The sequence below is a fragment of the Pygoscelis adeliae genome, unplaced genomic scaffold (genome assembly GCF_000699105.1).
Source record: "Pygoscelis adeliae isolate BGI_AS28 unplaced genomic scaffold, ASM69910v1 Scaffold91, whole genome shotgun sequence".
Classification (NCBI taxonomy): domain Eukaryota; kingdom Metazoa; phylum Chordata; class Aves; order Sphenisciformes; family Spheniscidae; genus Pygoscelis; species Pygoscelis adeliae.
This window is the reverse complement of record NW_008824196.1, coordinates 3,666,271-3,673,755: the sequence shown is the minus strand read 5'-3', so window position 1 is coordinate 3,673,755 and position 7,485 is coordinate 3,666,271. Positions and strand designations below refer to the sequence as shown.

General features: G+C 37.5%; 1 protein-coding gene across 1 annotated transcript in view; it reads left to right on the top strand.

Moving 5' to 3' along the window:
* CHDC2 (calponin homology domain containing 2) overlaps nt 1–7,485 on the top strand; it is a 128,549-nt gene that overhangs the window by 15,577 nt on the left and 105,487 nt on the right. The window lies entirely within an intron of this gene.

Genomic DNA, 7,485 nt, shown 5'->3' with positions numbered 1-7,485 from the left:
CACTCTGTAAGATGCTTTTAAAATTACTTTGAATAGCACAAAAATTAAGAGGAGAGTCCTACCAGGATTTTTTGTTAACTTTAGCCAGATATTAAGATCATAGTCTTATTTTTTTTTTTGCATTGTGATCAGATAAAATCTTTCTGTTGTTTTATTTTCTCTACTCCACTTGTTATAAAGCACTGGTTTTCGTTTTGTTTTTTTTTTTTTTTTTTTTTTCTTCCTAAACAAGATTTTAGTACCAAAGAGGACAACACAAATGTTTTAATCCTGTCACTTAATATAATAAAGAATCCATATAGTTTTCATTTTTCTGTGGATCACCCACTTTATCCTTCTATTTGAATTTATAAGACACCCTTTTTGTAATCTTCATATTATGCAGCATAACTTAGCACGACAGCTATTCCAATTTGACAGAAATCTTAATATTTTAATCTTTCCAAGCATCCTTGTGTATGTGTGTTTTGAAATAGGCTTTTCTGGTCTCTGAGATACAACTTTTCTGTTTGTAATTAGTAAGGAGCAGTAATATTAGTTTGTTATGCTTACGTAGGTATCATTTCAATACCAGAAGAATTGGAGCAAAACTCTTTAAGTTGCATTAATTAATGAAATTAACTTTACCTTCAAATTATTATTGTCTTATCTCATTTGAGTTGTAGTAACTTATCAAGTGATTTGTCTATTGTCAGTAACTCAGTGGTTGGAACTGAAAGGATTCCATATAGGCCTGGACTGATTGCCACTCTTATTTCAGAACTGGAACCTAAAATTACGTAACTGGGGAAAGCATCTTAAGTATCTTTCACAAATTTCCCCTTAATATTTCTAGTTTAAAACTTGCTTTATCTTGTTGTCCTGGTTTCGGCAGGGATAGAGTTAATTTCCTTCCTAGTAGCTGTGGAGCCTTACTTATGAGCCACAGTCTCTCCAGGGGTACCCCTGCTGCGGCATAGACTTATCCACAGTCAGTTTGAGACGCACCTGTTCCAGCACGGCCTTCTCCATGGGCCACAACGTCTTCAGAGACATACCTGCTCCAGCGTGGCCTTACTCACAGCCACCATCCCTTCAGAAGTAAACCTGCTATAGCACAAATGTAACCGCGGCCACAGATGCTTCGAGATGTACCTGCTCTGACATGGGCTTATCCACGGCCACAGACGCTTTGGGGTGTCCTGCTCCCTCATGGACTCATCCACAGGTCACAGTCCCTTCGACTCGAGTTCACACTGGAGTTCCAGCCTGTCCAGTACAGCAGCACAGAAACAGCAGTGATGCCCTGGCCGTCTGCCAGCCCAGGCACATCGCCATTGCTGTTATCAGAATGTTCCCAGGCACAGTAGAATACGATGATAAGCAGTACAGCAGTACAGCAAGCAGCGAAAGCAAAAAGCAGCCACTAACGAGCACTAGACTCTAATAAGAGTAAGGCAAGCAAGCCCCATGGCAAGCACAGGAGCCTGCCAATTAATAGCTAATCAGCAATAACAGCTATAAATTTGATCTAGCACATTCCAGTCAAACCTGTCATTATCTTGAACCCTTCGAGCCCCATGTTGGGCGCCAAAAAAGACTGTTGTGGTTTAACCTCAGTTGGCAACTAAGCACCACGCAGCCGCTTGCTCACTCCCCCCACAGTGGGATGGGGGAGAGAATCGGAAAGGTAAAAGTGAGAAAACTCGTGGGTTGAGGTAAAGACAGTTTAATAGGTAAAGCAAAAGCTGCGCACACAAGCAAAGCAAAACCAGGAATTCATTCACTACTTCCCATGGGCAGGCAGGTGTTCAGCCATCTCCAGGACAGCAGGGCTCCATCATGCGTAATGGGTGCTTGGGAAGACAAACGTCCCCCCACCTCCTTCTTCCCCCAGCTTTATATGCTGAGCATGACGTCATATGGTATGGAATGTCCCTTGGACCAGTTTGGGTCAGCTGTCCTGGCTGTGCCCCCTCCCAGCTTCTTATGCACCTCCAGCCTTCTCAGTCGGTAGAGCATGGGAAGCTGGAAAGTCCTTGCCTAGTGTAAGCACTGCTCAGCAACAACTAAAACATCGGTGTGTTATCAACATTATTCTCCTCCTAAATCCAAAACAGCACTGTACCAGCTACTAGGAAGGAAATTAACTCTATCCCTGCCGAAACCAGGACACTTGTGCAATAATGCAGTTTAATCAATATTAATGAAAGCTTTAAGTTTAGGAAACATAAAGTAAAGAAGTAATATTTATGCCCTTTGTAGCACAGTTAGTAGAAATTGCTCTTTATTTGGATGTTGAACTACTGTGGGTCAGTATAAAATGTTCAGATACATATGTAGAAAACAAACTATCTAAATGCTAAAGGAATTTTAATTCTTTAGTTAGTTTCACTTGATTTATACTTCAAAACTGAAGTTACTCTTCTGTATTAAACTGTGAAAAGCAGTTTCATAAATGTGTGAATCTGTGAATCAACTCTATTACTGTCATCCTGTGAGCACAAACACCATTACTATTTATTTTTAACAGGCAATCACAAATTCAAGTTGAACTTCCGGAGCTTGAACTTGAAGATGGTGACAGGATTTACCCTTTTTCTGTACAGTTCCGAGAAGGACAAGATATTGTTCTTTCATCAGATGGCACAAATAAGGAACTAATTTGTCATATCAGCTTCAGATCATCTAGGCCAGTGTCATTTTTAGGGAATATTTTCTTCATTGATGAAGAAGAAAACAGGTAATGTGTGCAATTCTAATTCATTTGGGGGCAGGGTCCAAACTGACAAAGTTGGATATAAGACAGAGAACTCACAATGGTTGGGTAAAGGCAAACAAGAATCATTCTGAAAAATAGGAAAATGAAACATAGAAATGTATTTCATTTTTCAACTGAATTACAATTCGAAAACACAACATTTAGCTTTGGTCTCTAAGGTAAGATTCATCTACACGGCCATCTTAAGGTCTTGTATCTCATTCATACCTACTGGTATTTCTTATGTCTACTTCAGTCTTCTCAGATTGCTTTGGAGAGACATGGTCTTGATTCAGCAAATCCCAATGTTTTCTATTACAAATATTTTGCTTTTTGAAAAATACCCTATTAAAATTTTATTTTCCATTCCATGCTGGATTTCAAAGTGGTCTGATTTTGAGTTGAGCCAGGCTCAACAGAATAAAATTTCACCGAGTTTTTCTCCTGCGTTTCTTTTTTTAAAACAATGAAATGTTTGTGACTGGTTTACAGTGTCTTTTCTGGTCTTATCCTAATGGAAGAACTGGTGGTTCTCACCACCTATTTGGAAATCTTTACAAAGTTGTAGTAGAGTGATCTTGCAAAGGATTACTCCATTTTCAGTCCTCTCAAAAGCTTCGGGTGTTCCTCTGGTACCCAAGAATTCAAGAAGAGACATCTTCAGAGTAAAGGTAGGGAGACTTCTCAAGGGGGAATTACACTGGAAGTCACAATTTCATTGTGCTAGGAACCAGCAAAGAACATGGCCCAGTCTTATTTTAAGGGACGTCCCTCCCTCTCTATGTATGTCATTCTTAAGTCTTTTGCTCTCCATTTTGTCTGTCTTTTTTCCCCCTGCACTCTACTACTAGCTTTTTTGTGTGAGTGTGTCCCCCCTTTCTTTGGTTTTAATTATTTTTTTAAATGTCACTTTTAACTCAACTTCTATTGTTATACCTTAATCCTTAATTTTTCTTTCCCTGGTTTTATGTTTTTTCAGCTTTTTAGAGCAGGACAGTCTATTATGAGTTTGTATATTCTGAGCTGAGGCATTTCCTGATCTCTAGTTCTTCCTGCAGTATCTGTAATACTGTTACTCAGCTTATTAGGAATCTGGAGGCTACTGTCCATACCAAAGATCAATATGGAATCCTTCAGGTGGAAGAGTGTGGGTCAGTTTGGTTTTCTTTTGCTTTGGTTTGGATTTTTTTTGTGTGTAGGGTTTTGTTTGTTTGTTTACTTGTGTTTTTTGTATTGGTTTTGGATTTTTTTGTGGGGGTGTTTTGGCTACTGAGGAGGAAAGCTGTATATATGTGTTCCAAGACAGGAATTGGGAACTATTAAATGATTAATATATTAAATGCTTCTGTCAATTTTTTTTAAATTTGCAAGGGGCAGGGCAGTATCTTTGAGCAGCTCTATAGGGACACAGTTGATTCATGCATAAAAAGGAGGCCGACTCCTGATCTCAGTTAAAGCTTCTTTGGGGCATAAGATAAAAAGAAATCATTTTAGCAGCCAGGTGACACAACAGTGCATGGATGGATGTGGCTCATCTATATCAGTGCAATTTATTGTTTACAGTTTCTAATACACACACACACACACACACGGGTTTTTTTTGTATGTGTAATGCTAGGCATTCATAAAAGTACACTAGGGATACGTTTCAGCTTCAGACCATTCTTCCTGTATGAAGAGTATACAGGATACTGTCTTTTCTCATATATTTCTGATATATGAGACACAGGAGTGGATAGCAAAGTATGGAAAACTGTTGTCTTCTCCCTCCCTCTGTGCTGGGCTCTTCAGTGTTTTCTGCACTGCCTTAGAGGGCCATTCTGGACAGCAGCATCAGGAGAAGCGGGCACTATCAGAGAGAAGGGATGAGGGACAGATGTGCTTTACATTGTTATTTATTTATTTATATATTTCCTCACCTGCAATCCTGTGCACTATGTCAGAAAGTATTTGAAGTTTTCAAAAGTACTGAAATTATTTGGCAATATAAGCTCTACATCTGAAAAATACTTAGGAATTTACGTGGTCTAATTCCTGTTAGACCTAAATTCCTTTAGGACAGAACACCTAGTGTTTGACGGCAATTTATATGCAGTGTTCATACCAAAATTCATCTCTTGAAAACCCTGTTTAATGATGAAGACATATGCAAACACAGAATTCATACATCTTGTTTTGATTTTTCAAGTAGTAGGTTGTTTTTTAAGTAACTTCAATGGTGAAAAGCAATGCAGAAAGTCTCCCCTGCCCCTAGTAAATGGAGATCAAAGCTGTTATTAAATGTCCTGTGCAAAAATAACTGCTTTCAGCATTTGTCCCTTTTGTTCATCTCTCCCCTTGGTGGGATGAATGGGTGTATGCATGAGGAGGAAAGATAGGTGCTGTTGTAATTAGAAGTCATTCCCTCAGTTAGTATTTTCAGTAAAACAACTATTTTGGGGGTTAAATATGTCCACCCTACAGCTTAGAATGGGATTTTTCCTAAGCGTAAAACTAAATTTTATATTATTTTGATGCAAGACTTATGGACCTTTGGATTGGATATAATCCTGCTCACATTGGATTTTATATTTTTCTGTATAGATTGTCAGCCAAGAATCTGTTTCTTATTCATTTTGTTTAATTCTAAGATTTAATCATTGTGTGGGATGTGATTCATAATTACTGCAAGCTTTAGCACACACTTATCAGAAAAGGATAATTTAAGCTTATGATGAGGTCTGACATATAGCTGCTGAGCAGGCACAATATTTAGTTTTAATAACTTTTTATATGATGCACTAGCAGCTTCTCAAACCTTGTTATAGAGAAATAATCCTTTCTGCTGTGTAATAAACTTTTTGCTATATTTTTCATTAAAATGGAATGAAGGATACCATCCTCAATTTAAAGGCAAACTCAATGTGTTTTTGAAAAAAAGACACCAAATAAAAGTCATCACCTTAAAAGGCATCCCTGCTCGAGAAGGTGAAAAAATTCATGTTCAGGAATGTCAAATCATCTTGAAATTGCTGCTGTATTTTAAAACATAGCAGATAGGTATTTGTTAAAGGACAGAACTAATAACATTGATTTGTCAATGCATATGTGATTTCCTGTCACAGAGTTGCATGTGCGTGTGGGCTGTAGGAGCAGATGATGTAAAATCCAAATACAACTGGGTGAAATAGCACACCGTCCAAAATGAAGGGATTCTATTAGTGTTCTATTAGTCAGTGTAGTAATATTACTCATATTGGCTTTTGGAAGAAATTATTTTTATCATAACCAGAAAGAATTCTTTCCTTCAATTGGAAAAGTCTAAGTAAGTGCCCGATTCTCTAATCCTGGTCATATCGTTATTATTCTAATAAAGTCTGTGATAATTTACCAAACTTGGGTTTTGTTACTACTGTTAATATTACTATGTGCTTTGATACTCCACTCTATAGTAATCTGTAGCTGCAATTCCTTGTTTTCTGCATATATACCCTTCATTCTTCCTAAGCCCCCCATGGGAGACCTATGCAATGTGTTCAGACTTCAAACCTGATTCAGCCTATTATCTAAGCATTGGAGCAGTTTGTTTCAAACTGTGTAACTAATGAATTTAAACTGCCTTATTAATTTGAGTCTTTTGGGAAGACAAGATTTCAAGCCCTTTGAGATCTTTAATAATAAAACAATGAAACCTATAACCTTTTATAACACCTATAAAAGCTAACTGTTCTTCAATAGGTTTCTGGTTTGTTTAATAGGCCATGAAATCTCACAGTATCCGTTGCTGAAGATGTATTAATTTGTCAGGTATCCTCTCTTTATATTTCCATTTTCAAAGTAATAATATGTATTTTTAAATGATTTGAACTAAAATTTTGAACTTCAATTCATATTCTGTGTTCTGGAATTAAAATAAGTGAGTTAAAAAAGTTACTTTCATATGTTGGTAAAATATCATGTCCTGTATTTAACTACTTAGAAGAGGAGCCTTAACTTCTAAGCAAAACTAATTCTAGGCATATTTCAAAGCATGAGTATTGATGAGACAAATATTCTGTTTTGGTCATTTTTTACTTAGGCTCTGCAGTGTTTTGCTTTTCTAAATTCAGGTCTAAAACTTCAGTAGGATTGATTCGCATCATCCATGTTAAGTCCATCTAAATAATAATGTTTTTTTCTTCAAATCAGAGTGAACATTGGGTAGAGGATAGATATTGTTGAATTTGGCTACTTTACAGAAAACATTTGAAAGACAATAGGCGATCATGTTTTTAGCAAACCCATGCTATATGTAGCTGTAAAAAAACCTGAAGAGAGATATGGTTGTCATTTATGCAAGTAATTTACTGTGTGCACGGATTCCATTAAATGGATCATAAGAAAGTGCATTAATATTTATTTAATGACTGTCTTAAATGAGAATTTGCAGTTAATTTCTAATGTTATTTTTAATCTCTGTTCTCCCTTTTTGCTCCTTTGGCTCCAAAGCAGAATAAATGACGTTGCCTTGCAGAGGGCTGATAGGAATACAGAAGTAAAAGATAACATAAAATCGCAGAATCATAGAATAGTCTGGGTTGGAAGGGACCTCTAAAGGTCATCTAGTCCAACCCCCCTGCCGTGGGCAGGGACATCTTCAACTAGATCAGGTTGCTCGGAGCCCCGTCCAACCTCACCTTGAATGTTTCCAGGGATGGGGCATCCACCACCTCTCTGGGCAACCTCTTCCAGTGTCTCACCACCCTCAGCGTAAAAAATTTCTTCCT